Source organism: Podarcis filfolensis (genome assembly GCF_964270895.1).
Source record: "Podarcis filfolensis genome assembly, chromosome: 10".
Classification (NCBI taxonomy): domain Eukaryota; kingdom Metazoa; phylum Chordata; class Lepidosauria; order Squamata; family Lacertidae; genus Podarcis; species Podarcis filfolensis.
In genome coordinates, this window is record NC_139612.1 from 45,731,579 (window position 1) to 45,748,586 (window position 17,008).

The 17,008-nt window shown below is 43.2% G+C and overlaps 1 protein-coding gene across 7 annotated transcripts in view; it reads right to left on the minus strand.

Moving 5' to 3' along the window:
• Positions 1-17,008, minus strand: part of CACNA1I (calcium voltage-gated channel subunit alpha1 I) — a 363,153-nt gene that overhangs the window by 284,560 nt on the left and 61,585 nt on the right. For 2 of the 7 annotated variants that reach the window (XM_083573888.1, XM_083573882.1), the window contains exon 1: positions 6,790-7,610. The exons of 2 other annotated variants lie outside the window; for them this stretch is intronic. The gene's annotated coding sequence lies outside the window, so the exon portion shown is untranslated. Of the gene's footprint in view, positions 1-6,789; positions 7,612-17,008 lie in introns of those variants that run through there. 3 more of the 7 variants (XM_083573886.1, XM_083573887.1, XM_083573885.1) reach the window with 2 other exon arrangements.

Genomic DNA, 17,008 nt, shown 5'->3' on the forward strand with positions numbered 1-17,008 from the left:
TGCAACATTATGATCCACATGTGGATCTACCACAAGGCCACTTAAAATTAAGTGCAGAAAGCACTACTAATTCATTACATGATGCCCTATCTGCAGTGTGTGCAGTTCAGGACAGATCCAGAGGTGTTGCTCTCAATGAAGAAAAATTTGGGTGGTTGTTGGCCTACCTATCTGAAAGGTCAGTTTTCATCTACAGATCCCAAGCAATTCTCAATGCTTAAATGGAAATAATGTTTTCCAAAAGTAGTTTAGGCTTTGGCCTCTTTTACTATTTCAAAAGAGCCTGAAGTGCTCTTCTAAAAGTTATTATTAATATGCTTTTACTGTACATAGCAAATGTTCCCTCATTTGTCCTCAAAACAGTTCTGACGTAAGCTACTATTCTCCTTTTACAGATGGAGGATGAAGGCTAAGAAAGTGATGTTCCTAAGGTACAGGAAGAGTGGTCATGCTGAACTCAAGGCTCATGGATCCAAGCCTACAACACTATCCATAGGTCTACGTGGCTTTTGGTAAATGATGCATGGCTCATTTCTCTGCCCACAAGCTCATGTCAACAACTTTAAACTAGGTCAAGCACTACATTTAGAACTGGACTGGTTCACTTTCTGCAAGAGGGATGATAATTCCAAGAGACCACCAGTGTGATCCCATGAGTAACTTGTGGGATATGAAGAGCTGGGTTTGTGTCCTAGCTTAAACAATGAACTCACTGGCTAGCTTTGAGGAAGTCCCACACTATCAGTCACCACCTGTGCATCTGCACAGGCAAGATTCAAACCAGGAGCCTTATGGCTCAGGCACCAGCTCCCTGCAGCATCAAAGCACTGGGAGGTGAGAATGGGCAGGGCAAGCCAGCTAGGAGTTTGCTATAGCAGCCCATATTCCTCAGGGCTTGGGGAAACCCGGTGGTGCTTGGAGAGCATAGAAAGCTGCCAGTGATTGATGCTCAACCTCTGAGTTATGGCCTGATGCTACTACAGGATATCAAGACCTGCTAGCCTCATTGTGGATAACTTGCCCCTAGAGGAGGCCACTGTGTCCTCCCACTGCACATCCAGACTTCTTGTACCCAACCTGCTTTCTTCCACATTATCTGTCACTGACCTGTCCTCTGCCGCCTCCATTCAGTCTGCCTGCCCAATAACTCAGCTCATGCACACTCTCTTTTCCTGCCTCTGTTCCAAAGTTGCACAATGGTTATGGGAGTCATGACAAATTGATGTGGGGGAGGGGGGACAGACAGACGATGGAGCTGATAATTGAAAGGCACACTTTACAAAACAGCCTCTTCAGATAATGAACAACATGGGGCCCGTTCAAGTGCAATTGAGTACAGTATGTCCATAGTGGCTTTCTCTAACTGTACAATACCAAATAACAAACGTACACCAAAATGAAAGGCAAAAGCACCTTGCCTATAGAAGCCAAGAGCCATTACGGTCATTTTTTGGACGGGGAAGTGACGACAAGTTTACACATGCACATTCATAATGCAACAAGTGCAACATCAAAGGGAGACCAGCATGTGTGGAACAGCCATCTGATAAACAGTTAAATTATCACAGACAGAGCTTTGAAGTCACTGCAGACGCAATGCTTTTCAACGCAGGTGATTCACATGTTCAGCTGTGAGACTTCAAGCAACAAATCACTTGGTGAGGAGGCAGCTAGAATGCCCACGATTCTGTCAGTTGGTTTTAAAGCAGAGAGACCCTGTGGCCTTAATCCTAAAATACTTTTTTTTTCCAAATAATATTTATTAACATTTCAAAAAAAGTTACAGAAGTAATAAGAAAATAAAAAAAAAGAAAACAAAAAATACAAAATACAGAAAAGAAAAAAAGGACAATTAAAAATAAATCCATCTTTCCATGTCTTGCCTTTCATTTACTTGTTTCCCTGACCTCCTCACACCTCCCTTTTTTGTATTCCATTTCGAATGGTTAATTCAGCAAATCCTTTCCCTCTTTGTTTTTATCTTAATTCTTTATCTTAACATATTATAACTTTATATTTTCATCTATTGACAATCCCTTTTTACATATTCCTTTTTAACATTGTTGCTAAAACCGCTTCATTTCATTCCGACATCATTTTAACATTCATTAATTTTACAATGTTTCTGTAGATAATCTTTAAATTTCTTCCAGTCTACTTCCACCGACTCTTCTCCCTGGTCTCGGATTCTGCCAGTCATTTCTGCCAGTTCCATGTAGTCTGTCACTTTCATCTGCCATTCTTCCAGGGTGGGTAGATCTTGTGTCTTCCAATATTTTGCAATGAGTATTCTTGCTGCTGTTGTAGCGTACATAAAGAAAGTTCTATCCTTCCTTGGCACCAATTGGCCGACCATGCCCAGGAGAAAGGCCTCTGGTTTCTTCAAGAAGGTATATTTAAATACCTTTTTCATTTCATTATAAATCATCTCCCAGAAACCCTTAATCCTTGGGCACGTCCACCAAAGGTGAAAGAATGTACCTTAATTAATCCTAAAATACAACGGGTCAGCTCACGCAAAGGTCCATTGACTTAAACATAGCCCACCGGCAGGTATAAAGACTCAGAAGCAGGCCCTAGGCTGCTGGACCAGTTTTTAGAAATATACAGCTTCCAGCAAATCAGAGCCTGGTTATTTTAATGAATTCTGCTGCATTCACACAGTTATGAGTCCAATGGGATTGGATTTGTTTGTTTTTTAATTGTTGTTTCTCTTTTGCAACAAGAAATAAACAGGAATAAAACCCACCCCACATTTCTGCATTTCAAATCAAAGAAAATGCATCAAACGACTTCTGTGTGTCATTATGTGCAGTGGCTGAGATTCTAGTCTTTCCCTTCCCCATCCACAAGTGATACAAGTTTATCCTCTCCTCTCCTACTCTGAAAATCTGCAATATTTGGGCATTTCTTTATTGAAGCACAAGGCTGCTGTAATAAAGTGAGTTGCACCAGGCAGAGCTTTATGGAGTTTCCCAATCTGGATTCACTTGGGAGATGCCGCAACCGTCACGACTGAAATGCAGAAGTGGACCTGGGGCTGGAAGAAGCAAGGAGGCCAGGAATGTCAGAGCAAGCAGAAAGGACAGTCAGGTATGGAAGTGCATTGAGTGAACCAGAAGGAGATGAGCTGGAGAACAACAAGGGTTTGCACAGCAACACACATACTGACAGATTGATACACAGCCTTACAGACTTTTCACGTCTCAAAATTCCCCTTTCTCCCCACAATTCCTTATCCTTCTCACTATATGAAGTGCACCTAGCTATTTTGCAAACCACAGAAACTACTCGCTGCGGCCTTTGTTACACAAGTGCTTTGGGGCTGTGTGTCCAGATTGCGGATTGCTGCCTGTTTCTCCAGATGCACAATTTCACACTCAGCAGAAGTGTGGAAAGATGTGCTGGAGAAAAGAATCATAGGACTGCCTGAGATTTTAAGGAACGCAGTTCCTTTGGGCTGTGTCACCTGGGTTGACTCTGCAAATCATCACACTATGCCCTTTGAACTAAAGGCAAAGAGACTGACACAGGCCTCCATGGCTGCAAGCATGCTCAACAGCTGATAAATCTTTCAAATGGAAGCACCCCAGCCTTTCTGCACACAGCTGCTGTACCAATAATATTTACCTCTCGCTCTCAGTATTTCTGAGCCAATGTTGGCAGGGGCACTTGCTGGACTTGACTGCTTCACCTGGCTTTTGGGGAGCATGGTCAAACCAGCAGAAAGTGGAGTCCTCATCATTTGCCATGCATTTATCCTGTTTTATATGTATCTATGTCACATATATTTGTGGTGGTAAATCATTGCTATGCACCTGAAGCAATGAAACAGTATAGGAAAGAACTCTCAAGGAACGAAATATATAGAAATAATTCAGCAGTGGTGAGAAATCCCCTACTAGGGGATAAACAGTATGTATCATGGAGATGGAGGACCTGCGGCCCTCAGATGTTGCTTGACTACAAGTCCCACCATGCATTGCTCATTGTCAACACTAACTGGGGCAGATGGGAGGTGGGGAGTCCAGCAGCAACTGGAGGACTACAGGTCCCCTATCCCTGCATGGGGTTCATGGTGGCAAGTGTGGCAATGTTCAGAGTGCTGAACTAAGGAGACCCAAATTCAGATCCCAGACTAATCTGCTTAATAAACAGGATAACCCCCATGTATTTCACCCAGAGTTCCTTGAAGAAAGTGTAGGGATGAAAGAAAGCTGTGGCAGCACTGGAGTGGATTTCTCCATGCATGAGCCTTTCCTTTTTACATCTTGGCTAGATTGAGTAGAAAACATAAAATGTTTGTGCCCCAGTTCAGTCTCCTATATCCAACAACTCCAACAGACAGCATAATATGGGGACATCCAGCAACTCCACCAGGATAAACATAGGTGCATGGGAAGCTGCCTTAGACCAAGTCAGACCACTGGACCATCTAGCTCAGGGTTCCCACACAGACTGGCATTGACTCTGCAGGATTTCAGACAGGGAGTCTTTCTCAGTTCTACCTGGAGATGCTGGGGAGTGAACACAGGGCCTTCTGCATGCTCTGACACTGAGCTCGGGCCTTTCCCACAAACCCATTGCATACGCAGCATCCTCTAGTGCTCTTGCCACCTTCACCACAGTGAAGTTGCAACTGAAGTCGCAAAGCTTGAAATAAAAATTATGTAGAAAAGCAAGGGAGGTCACTCCTAAGCACTTCCAGACATACAGTATTCACCCTTCACCCACAGAATTAGCCATCAACGCCCCTTCCCACGGTTGCACAAAGAGGTTGTGCTTCTGAACCATACGGAGAGGCAGGTGCCAGGTCTGCTCTGCATGTTGAGCTTGCAAGTGCCCAGGCACATGCTTTCTAGTGAGATGCCTGGGAAACCTGCTTTCCCCATTCTTTCCAGAAACAACAGGACACACTCACAAATGCCAGCCGCAGCTGGATAACTACTGCCCCCTTTGTAAAGCGGGGTAATGTGACATTTCTTCCAAAGCTAGTCAGGCGCACAAGGATGCGTGTCCATGTGTCACTGGTATGAGGGTGCACCTGCACCCTCCCCTGCAAGAAGATGGTGACCTTCTAGAAGGCTTGTCTAGACTGAAAGGGAACATCTCCCTTGCAGCCCACCCACCCCATTTCAGCCAACAGAGAATGATATGCCATTAATACCGTGATATTTTGCAGCTTCACAACCCACTTTAGCTTGTTGGAATGTGCAGAGAATCTATCAAGGCAGAGATCCATCCAAGATCCCACACACATATGACATGACCTATAAGGCTGAGGCTTCTCCCACCAGCTCCACCACCCCATGGGTAAGTAATTTTGAAAAAGTTGCTTTGGGAGAATTGGAAGCATCGCATCCAAAACAAGATGAGAGGGGAGGAAGTCAAGAGTTTGGTGAGCCCTCCCTTCTCAATTGCTAATAAGAAAACAAACCATTAATTACCATCCCGGTTTTTGGAGAGATCAGCAAGCTTGCTATATGAAACAGGGGAACTAATACCAACTATCACTGGAGAGTGGCTGGAGAGAGAAAACCAAAGCCCTAAACAGAACCAGACAACACCTCTCTCATCAATCTTTTTCCGCCTGGAAGGAAAACCAGTGTGAGCTGGGGGTTCCTTTTTGTTGTTTTTCATTTTCTAGGCAATGACTGTTATTGAAATCATCCCCCTTCCCTGCCATCCCCCAAACCTCCAGCTACTTCTCATCCGACTGTTGCCTGTGTCCATGAAACAAACTGAATTCACTTGAGTGTTGCAAAACGATACAAAAGCAAGGAGGTGGGGGGAGAGAAGAGGAGAGAGGTGGGAGGAAGAGACTGCTAAACATTTGCCAGTATACATAATTCCCCCCCTTTTTTTATAAGCTCTCCCTCTTGGAAACAGCTTTCCCACATGCTCCAAATAATGAGAATAATTAATCATTTGTTGCATTATAAAGTGTTTTCCAACTGCTATCCTCTCCAGAGCACTTTGGGCTACTGCACAGACAATTGCCAGGAAATAACAACCACTGTAGGATTACTCCCCAAAAAAACAAATTAAACAACAACATTGTGAAGAGATCCCCGGGCTTTTAAACACAGAGTCAAATTAAGGGGTAGGAGCAGCAGCAGAGCCAAACATATTTTGCTATGAGATGGTTTAGCCAAAAGTTAAATAGAAAGAGGAAAGCCTGGTCCAGGAAGGGGGAATTTCTGAGCCCTCCCCATTCCTTTCCACCCCCACAGAACAATAAGGAACCCATGTCAGATATCATATGTCCTTCATACCTGCTATGCCATATTTAGAGACATACAAGAACACACATAAAGGGAACATGTTATTGGTCCTACGCACACAGATCTTTTCCTGGAACAATTTTGCAGATATATCACTAGTTACATGCCCTGCACACTCGATCACCACCCCACCTTCCCCATAGAAATGATGATCACTTATGGGATAAACAGAAGCAGCGGGAGCCCCACAGAGAGAGGCTTGGTCTGTTTTTTAAAGGTTATTATTTCTACTGTTCGAGGAGGAAACAGGTGCGGAAGTGAAACGCTTATGGGGAGAGGATTCCAAAGGGTCGCCTCCAACATTAGTCAGGCTAGACCCTCTGAAATGAACGGGCATGCCTAACTTGGGTCCCTTCATTGCATTTCGATGGGTCTACTCTAAGTACAACTTAGTTGGCCACAGCCCCCAAGTTCCCTGTTTTTGTTTAATTAAAAAGAAAAGAGCAAACAAACAAACAAAAGCCACCCAGGCAATAGGTTAGCCAGGTGTGTTCTCGTCACCTACCTTTGCATGGAAGAGAAATATCCGAGGAGGAAGGGGTGGGGGGGGTCCAGGTCCAGAGAAGTTTGAAAAAGAAGGTAGTTTGACAAAATTCCCAGCCGGGGGGAGGAAAGAAAAAAGACACCCCACACGCGCGCGCACATCTACAACGGGGCTCCCCCCCCCCAAAAAAAAGAAGACGATGAGGATCAGCTGAGCGCCGGGGAGTGGAGAGTATGCAGTTGCGTTAGATCCATAGCTGGAAGCGGCGGCGAGGGCTGGGAGGCAGGAGAAGGTTTAAAGGGGAAATACATGGTAAAAAAAACGTGCCTCCGATTCAGGCTGGAGTCCGAAGGTTGGGAGCCTGAGCTGGAACTCTTGGCGCGCGCGCCCTTGCGCGTCGGGGTGGGAAAGGGGGCTGGATGGAGAGGGGGGAAGGAAGGAGAGCGGGCGAGCGAGCTTCCCAGGAAAGAGCCAGGTGAGCGAGAGGAGGAGGGAGGGAAGGAGGAGAGGTGGAAGATGGCAGGGGAGAAGTTTGGTAGGGAAACCTGGAAGAGGAAGAGGAGAGGGTCGTCTGCCGTTGCTTTCTCTTTCTCCCGCGCTGTGCCTTATGCTAGGCTCGGCTCAGGCTTCGCAGAGTGGATGCACCGGGAAAGCAACCGAATCGCTGAACAGACAGAGAAAAATGCTGTCCTTACAGTGACACCAAATGTCTTTAGGGGAAACCTACAATTACTGGAAGGCAATTTTAGGGGAGAAAGGAAAGGGTGAAGCTCGCTCGTTCGCTCTCCCCATCCCCAACACACACACACACAATTCTGCCCCAGCTCTCCGCTGTTGGACTCAAGATGACTGGTTAACAGGCACACACACTATGCGTCTTCATTTCCAGTTTTTCATCTGAGAAGGACTTCAGGTTTCTCCCTACAGGTTGGGAAAAGATTGGGAATTTACCCCCTTTTCAGATAGATGGAAGGTACTTCCAGAGGGGAACTTGGTGCTATAAATGCGTGGGCTGCCAAATGGGTCACTGATTGGCAACAGGTTTTTGTTGTTGTTAATTGGATTTTCCCTGGATATAATCTGGATTAAATTTGGGGGAAATGTGGGCTGGTGTTTGGACGATAATGACGTTTGGATGCTGCAAAACAAAAACAAAAACCACTTGTATACATGTGGTGCACCGATCCCACAATAAACACATGTCTGGAGGCACCTAGAACAAAACTGCTGCTTCTTGGATTGCCAACAAGTCACTTCCAAGCAAGGATAAGACTGAAAACGATTCACCAAAAATATGTTGTAATGTGGGTGTGGAGAGCAGGCAACATGTTTGGTTACAGGGAGTTTGGGACTACAGTGGTACCTCGGGTTACATATGCTTCAGGTTACAGATTCTGCTCAGGTTAAGAACTCTGCTTCAGGATGAGAACAGAAATCGGGCTCCGGTGGCGTGGCGGCAGCAGGAGGCCCCATTAGCTAAAGTGGTGCTTCAGGTGAAGAACAGTTTCAGGTTAAGAATGGACCTCCGGAAAGAATTAAGTACTTAACCCGAGGTACCACTGTACACTCCTAAATTAGGATTATGGCACATTACAGATGGGCAAATATGCCAATTTTTGTTTTCCTCAGTTTCTCAATTTCCAAACGTAAATTCACTTTTCCACAGTTCCACATCAGTTTGCAATTTTTTTAAAAAAACCACATGAAAATTAATCAGCATTTTTGTATGACTTTCTAACATACACACATTTGCATGTAACTCTGCCTAACATATGCACTTTTGCAAAGCAACTTTCCCTAATAGAGTGCATTTAATATGTTATTTTCACTAATATGCACATTTTTTTGCTCTCTGTGTACCCCCGTATATGTGTGCACATTACTTGGCATTGCAAAATTAAGAGAAGTGCACATTTTGAAGGATGACTGTGTCTCAGTTCACATATTGTTTCAGAAAATGTGAATTGGGTAGCTTCAGTTTTAACTTCAAACAGAATCAAATGTCTACCCCATCTCTCTGTAAGCTGGCACTTAACAAGTCATTCCATCAGAACCTTCCAAAGGAAAGTGCGTGGAGGCACTACTTCATAAGTTGGTACAAAAACATACTCTGACTTCTTCCACACTTATCTAAACAGTTTGAAAAGGTGCATAAGCCTACTGATGTGTTCAGAGTAAATGTATCTGGGCTTAAAGTGGGGAGGGGGCCTACTGCCCTGGCTACATTCAAACATATTTCATATAGGTGTCAATCTCATGTAGGTACCCATTTGGACATCTAGAGGACTTACATTGAAATTATTATTATCATTATTTTATTATTTATACCCTGCCCATCTGGCTGGGTTTTCCCAGTCACTCTGGGCGGCTCCCAGCAGAATAGTAAAAACACTTAAACTAAATATATAAGATCCATGTACTGACAGTCACTGTGTTCACAATATGAAATGATGGTGAGTTGCTATTATTAGTATATAATATTTTTTTCCTCTTTATTTCCCCCACTTCTTATTTTTACATTCTCTTTTTCCTTTTCCTCATAAAAGAAAATTTGCTTTAAAATAATAATTTTTTATATGTAAAAAGTGGGGAGCTGCAGGCATGCCAGCCCCACCACCAACATCCCTATATGCACTTCAGACTGGCTCACGTTCAGCGTGAAGATCTGAAGAGGGATTCTAAGCACATTTAGGTGAACTTTGGGCACATCCAGGTCTGAGTTTATTGTAGAATTGGTGCTGTAGTGTTTATTATATTTATTTACACCATTTTGATACCACTTAATATATAAAACTATATCAAAGCGGTGTAATAACAAACAGCTTAAATAACAAACATTACAAAAATACAGAGTTAACACTCCTCATACCCTGTTCCAAGCACAGTAGGTTTGGTGAGTTTCCCAGGAGGCCCCAAGGATGGAAAAAAGGACACCCCTCTACTCATAGTTTTTTTCCCAGTCTCTCTTCCTTTTCTTCTCCGGCTGCTTCCCTGTTCCATGCTTGTATTATAATGTAGCAACTATTATCAGTCAAACCACTTTATTGTAGAATGGGCATCCACACCACACTATCAAAATTAAAGTCCACACTCTTTATGCATGTAATCAGGACTTAACATGCACTACACAAAAATTATTCATTGCTAGTGTAGAAGTTCCTTAGCACATTTGGGTGGTGGTTTCTTCAATCACATCCCCTGCTTCTGTTTGCTTTTCACCTGAACACAGTCTAGCTTCATAGAAAGATGCATAGTTTTCCCAATTAGGCTGCACCACATTTTTGGATAAAGGCATCTTTCCTAATAATCCCTAGCCTTGGGCTGGATACCCATCATTCTCTGTCCACTCACGCAGTCTCTTGCACTAAAGGATGGGTGAGTTTTAATGTTGTGCAAAAAAGGAATCAACAGTTGTGCTAGTGGAAACTCATTGCGCAACAGATAGTGCAATTTTATCTCTGACAAAGAAGGTACTTTTGGCAGGCAACGGAAGATTTTCTGTTTCCATGTGTACCATGTGGCATGATTCATTTTCTTGAGTCTTGCTTAGCTTATCTGCAACCAACTTGGCATGTTGAGAATGTGGACTGAGTGGATCCATGCAGAGCTTGGCACGGTGGTGGTGGTGGTGCTTCGCTGTGCTCTCAGTTTGCAGCTCAATCCAGATTTGTCGCATCACCATTGACCTACTTTTTGCTAGGTTTGCAGCATGGCGCATGTGACATAACTCACTTTTTTGAGCTTTACTACTCTTAGCAACCAATTTGGCATGTTGGGAATGTGGGTTGAGAGAATCCATGCAGGGCTTGGCACATCGTACAGTGGTTCGACTTCATTGCGCTCCCGGTTTGCAGCTTATTCCGCATTTACTGCACCTCTGTTGACCTACATTCAATAGATTTGTGCTAACGCACTATTCTTGTAAGTTTAGATGAGAATATAAATGAAGCAGATTCTCGGTATGCCAAACATGGGTATGTGAAGGGGCTCTTATTCCTTCACCTGAAAGCCTCTCTAGCATGCTGCATCTTTCATGCTCTGGTTTTCTGTTTATATATGAATGATGTAGGCTGTGTACACACTAAGCTTTTTGTGGCACAAAAATGGAGCTTTCTCGGTCTGGAGTTGTTTGTGCTCATCCTCATCATGCTGATTGCAACTAGAGTGAGTCTAGATCCTGTCATCCACAAGGGTGAGCACGGCAACTTGATACATGGTTAAAAACCTTCCCCTTGATGAGGTTATCCATGCCTTTTCCTCTCTGCACATGCCCCAAATGAAGAAGGAAGTGGTGACTGAAACACTGCTTTATGTCTGCCCACAAAATCATTGGGCAGGTGTGGACACACCCACTCATTGCCAGGACCACCCACATCTGTTTTAATCTGTTTTCCAAGTGGACAAACTGCAGGGTAATGTAGAATCACTTTGCAATGAGTTTTTATTTTTCAAATGAAACTGGTTTCTCAAGAAGCACTTTTCAGGAGCAAAAAGTATGCAATAGATTGAAATTGTGTGTGGACTACACGGGGAGGTGTGGGGGTGGAAAGTATTCAAGTCTCTATTGATTCTAAAACAAAACATTTTGTGGATGCAGTCACAGTCTGTTGGGGTGTGTGTACCCAGTCCAATATAGACCGGACTAAGCCGCCTTCACTTTCCTCCCAGCTCTGCAGCAAGTCTAATGGGAGTTCTACTGTCCCTCCATCAAAATCATTGGGCCAATGACTTCCTACTAGGTTCAAATCATTGCTACTCTATTAAAGTAAATTGACCAGAACCACAACTAGCCAAAAAACATTTTAGCTCTAATGCAGTCAACATGCCCTTGAGAACTACAGGGTCAACTATCTCTACCAAAAAGCAAGCAGTCTTGCGCCCTTTTCAAACCAGAACAGTGCAAGAGGAAATCAATGCCTTTTATGTTTCTTTTCTGCCATAAAAGATCTTGCTATATAGAGTTATTTCAGGCTTCCTCAACCTCGGTCCTCCAGATGTTTTGAGACTACAATTCCCATCATCCCTGACCACTGGTCCTGATAGCTAGGGATCATGAGAGTTGTAGACCAAAAACAGCTGGAGGGCCGAGGTTGAGGAAGCCCGAGTTATTTTCTTCCTTCAAAGATTTTGTGGAGGCAGATAGATTAGGCAATGTGTAACATGGAACGGCATTAACTATTTTTCATTCAAGCACACACTAAATTGGGTCTGACTTTAAGCTTCTCCACTGTCAGGCATCTTTTTAGTGGCTACAGATATGAGCACCATCAGTTAGAATGATGCATGCAGATGAAGCCCTTTCTCTCCTTCCCTCCCAGTTATCTTTCCCTGGTGATTTAGAACGGTGTGGAGATCGAGAGACCGACACCCAGTTGCAAGGTAACCCCAGCTCTCTGGTTTTCTGTAACAGTTTGCAATGCCTCAGGGGGCATATTAAGTCCATAATATTTTGCCTGTTATCCAGTTTGTCCTTGCAACTGTTTCCGCTTCCACCTCACATCAGGTTCCCAGTGGTGCATCCTGTGATGTTGATCAAGGGTAGGTGTAGTAGCCTCTGAAATGCATTTTAAACAATGCTTTAAAATATGAGATTTGAGCATGGCAGTGCAAGAGAGAATAAAGATCAATGATCTCAATCAATTGTAGAACTGGGCAGTTCATGCAAGGAGAAATATAAAATATGAAATGTATAAAATGTAAAGTACAGTATTACACACAGAAAAGAAGTGTCAAATATAGTGTAAGATTGAGAGTACTTAGTTAACAAGTTAGTAGCATCAGTTGCAGTAAAATATTCTGGGGTTTGTAATAGATAATAGGCTAAGCACCCTCTCGCCAGTGAACTCTTGATCTGGAGTGCAAGGTTCATAGTGAAAGGCTTGCAGTTGATTATCTCCCTAAAGGAAACACTTAAGAAGAGCCTATTGGATCAGACCAATGGCCCATCTAGTCCAGAATCCTCTTCTCACAGTGGCCAACCAGATGTCTATGGGAAGTCCAAAAGCAGGACCTGAGTGCAACAGCATCTCCTCACTTGTAATTCCCAGCAACTGGTATATAGAGGTGCTTCTGAAAATGGTGGTAGAACATAGCAATCATGGTTGGCATCCATTGATATCCTTATCCTCCATGAATTTGTCTGTTCCTCTTTTAAAGTCATCCAAGTTGGCAGACATCACTACCTCTTATGGGAGCAAGAGTATGTGTGAGGAAGTATGTCCTTTGGTCTGTCCTTGAAGCATCCAACATTCATGTTCCTTAATAAACCCTGGTTCTAGTATTATGAGAGAAACTTCTTCCAGCCACTTTCTCCACACAACACACAATTTTATACACCTCTATCATGTCCTGCTTTACTCACCCCCCAAAAAAACCCCTCAAGGTGGTAAGGTCCCTCTGAAAAGACTGTATCACCACATCCGAACTGGTCCTCTGTGTTCCTTGTTACCAAGCTGCACAGCTCTATTTCCCCCCCACACACACACTCTTGCTGTCTTTTCCCCCCCTTAAAGAGGACAGACTGAGAAAGAAGATTTCAATGCTATTGCACAAATGATAAATCAGAGCATTATGATTTCACATGTCTACAGTACACCAACAAGCCTTTTCGGGGTGGAGGGGAGAGAGAAACGCAATTGAATTTATTCATGCATGAATATCAATGTGAGAAGGAGAAAGAGGGCAGTGAAGAGACTGAGATGTTGGAGATGGAAAGAGAGGAAAAGGAAGAGAGAGGAAAAAGTGGCGGGGAAAGAAAACAGGAGAGCTGAGGGAAGGAATGTTAATAATAAAATGCTATGAGTAGAAAGAGGAACAAAAAGGTCCAACTGCATCTTCAAGGCATCTTCTATTGATCCAGACTGCCTGGCATTATTTTGAACTTAGACTCACAAACTCTTCACGCCAATACAGGGAGAAATCTATGAGTGAGGGCTGCGGAGGACAGCCCAGCAGGCGAGAGAGAGAATGTCTTGATTCATTTTTCATACAGATGCTCATTTGTGAAACCTATTAAAAAAAGTGGAACTCTTCTGAACTTGCTCAGATAGATACTTGGTGTATAAGCCACATGGATTTCAGAGAGATTAGATAGATAGATATATGATTATCAATATATAGATATCCACACCATACGTTTAAAGCAGATGCCTTCCCTCAAAGAATCCTGAGAACTATAGTTTGCTCATGTGCATTAAATGCGCTTTAAATGTATGAAGTGGGTGTTTGAAAAGAGAGAGAGTCTAAAAACACTCACTATTTAACTATTCATACTGATACAAAACACTTTGCTGTCTGAGGTAAAAAGAAGATGGCCTCCATCAGTGGCCACCCCACCCCAAGTCCATACAGTGAAGGAAACCAGACTGGCAGCTGAGCCTTATCCATTGTTCCAGGCACGTTTTGTAACAGGGAATTTCATAAACGTGAGCAGTTTCTGAGCTCTGGGCACAGTACTGCACCTAAAATTTCAGATTAAAATTGCCACTGTTAATCAGAAGTAAATCCCAACCAAGTTCAAAGGGGCTTCCTCCCAAGTAAAGCGTGCATGGATTGGGGACCTGAAAACTTTTTAACCCAACATGTTTTGTTTATGTTGCCTTGTTTAATGTAATTTAATGTATGATGTGCTTTTAATCTGAAATATATTAGCCACTTCGTTATCATGGTTTAAGGAGTGCATGTTAAAGTGTTATCTTCCTCAGACCTTCACAGTGATGCTTAAAATAAATAAAAAAATTGGAGTGGGATCATTGAAGGACCCTTGAGTCTTATGTTTGTGAACTGTATGGGGTGGGTGTCTCTGCCATCAGTTGTATAGGCCTTTAATATGTGTTGATTGTGGTACCAAAAAGATATATTTATTTGAAGGAAAGGGGTATAGGAAGAATCCAGGGCTTGTCTGCAGAGTGGAAGGAAAGGAGGACCTTTTTCTGCCTTCCCACATCCAGCCATTCTCTGAAGCCTGGAGAAGCAACCCTCATAAGAATATTAGGGGGGCCGACAGGGGAAGTATGGCTTTGTTTTTTGCAGTCTGCAGATGAGGACAAGACCATGTGAAAAATGAACATAAGATTTCAGCTGCAGTTCATTCATTTTCAGCTTTGTATTCTTGTTATAAAAATGTACACCTGAACATTCTATTGTTGCACCCATAACCTAGGTTTACGGTGCCATTTAGCTCCTAGCTTTCATATCTCAGTTTCTAACACTGACCTTTTTTCAACACTGGTGACAGGAAAATATTCTCCACGACCCCTGAGGGAATCAAGCTACCTTTGAGGACACAGAGCAGGCTGGGGATGCGCACTTTGCCACCACCCCACACCCACAAGTGTCTGCCGCCTGAAGCAGCCCCACTCACTTTGCCTCACATCAGCCGTACCCAGTTGGGTGCCCTCCCTGTGTTGTTCAGCTACACCTCCCATCCTCCCTGACCATTGGCCATGCTGGCTGGGGCTGATGGATGTTGGAGCCCACAGCACCAAGAAGTTGGGGAAGGGGCTGCTCTATGGCTTCTGAAAGAAATAAAGAAAGTGTCTTCCTTTTCATCGCCTGAATCAATGGTGCTCAGTGGTAAAGAAGGGAAAGCGGTACATTTTCAGTTCTAAAGAGCATTGGAGCCCTCCAGGAAAAGGACTTCAATGAGAGCGATTGGTTTTATTTAGAGGGGGCGAACTAGCATCCATTGTGACTTGGCTGCAAACAGCTTCAGAGAAAGAGGATGCCAGTAGGGGACAGGGAGAGAAAGAAGATTCTCACAGACAAGAAGCAGCTTTGGGTCAATGGCTGTCCCCAGGGCAAGTGGATGGGCAGGCGGGATGACGTCCTCTCTTCTTCTCCCACGCTTCTGACCAATCTGCTTTGCAGCATTTAAAATGCCTGAGCACCCACATCCCAAAGGGAAAGGCAGGCTTCCTGGTTTCCAGCTGTTCCGCCACAGCCAATGTTTGAATTTAAAGGGTCTGTCTTACAAAAACTTGACCTGTTCACACCTCACCTTCATCCCTATAGCTGTACCACACCAGTGATTACCAAGGATGACTCCATTTTGATGCTATTGGTATGCATCGTGACAAACACCAACAAGTATTTTGGCACGTTTTCCTCTGCTGTTGTGGCCAAAGACAGTGAACTTATAAAAGCCTCCCAACAGGTGCTTTTGCTCAGCTCTTCCTTGAAAACTACCATCATCATCATAATCAATAATAACACTAATATACTGCTTAATATGCAAAATTCCTAAGCGGTTTACATAAAGCACAGTAAGATAATTTTTTTTTAAGTAAGAAAGAAAAATGTATATAGAACATTGAAACTCAAAAATACAAAGGAATGCATCAGTGAAAAGAGTGGTGAGGAATTCTGACACATAAGTCTTTATGCAGCTAGACATACAACTATAAAGGCATGAGCATGTAAACAATACTGTTCCTTTCCACAAGCACTTGATCCAGCATCAGCCACTAGTTGTGGCTTGTTTATATAGTGAGCTGACTGGAGAGGACATGTTCATCCCGGTCTGATCTTATGCAATTGGAACCAATATATGTTTCCTAATATTCATGAAAATTTTAAACTTTAATATGACAAAATTCATATAGTTAAGAAAACAAACAAAAAAGCATGTCTTTTACCAAGGTCTCTTATTTGCTTGCTTCCACTGCCTGGGAAATTTACTCTCTGCCTCAAACCTTTTCCCCAAGCTCAGACCTTCTGCTTGCAGTTGGGTTAAGGACAGGGGAAGTTTCTCATTTAAGGATGAACCTGCCAAATTCAGAATTTTTGAAACAACATGCAAACCAAAATTCGCACTTATCTGAATTTTGCAATGCAGTTCTCCAACCAGTACTTGCAAAAATGTATACATCAATGGAAAGTGTGGATAAGAATCAAAGGAAAGTGTGAATATATTAATGGAAATAGCATACAAAAGATGCATATTAGGGGAAATTGCATATAAAAACATGATTATTAGAAGATGTTCACACTAAAATGCTAATGAATTTTCCTGGGGATCTATTTTTGTTGTTGTTAAAGAAAACCCCTGCAATTTGCTGCAGTAATGTGAAGAACTGAATTTAAGATTAGAAAAACAAGAAACAGAGAGAACCAACATTGACAGATCCTTCCATCCCTAGGTTGGGCTCTACATGTTCTCTAACCAAATCCTCTCTCAGCTTCTTATATGCTTTACCATGAGAAGATGTCCCATCCACAACTTATCCTCTGCAGCGGGATG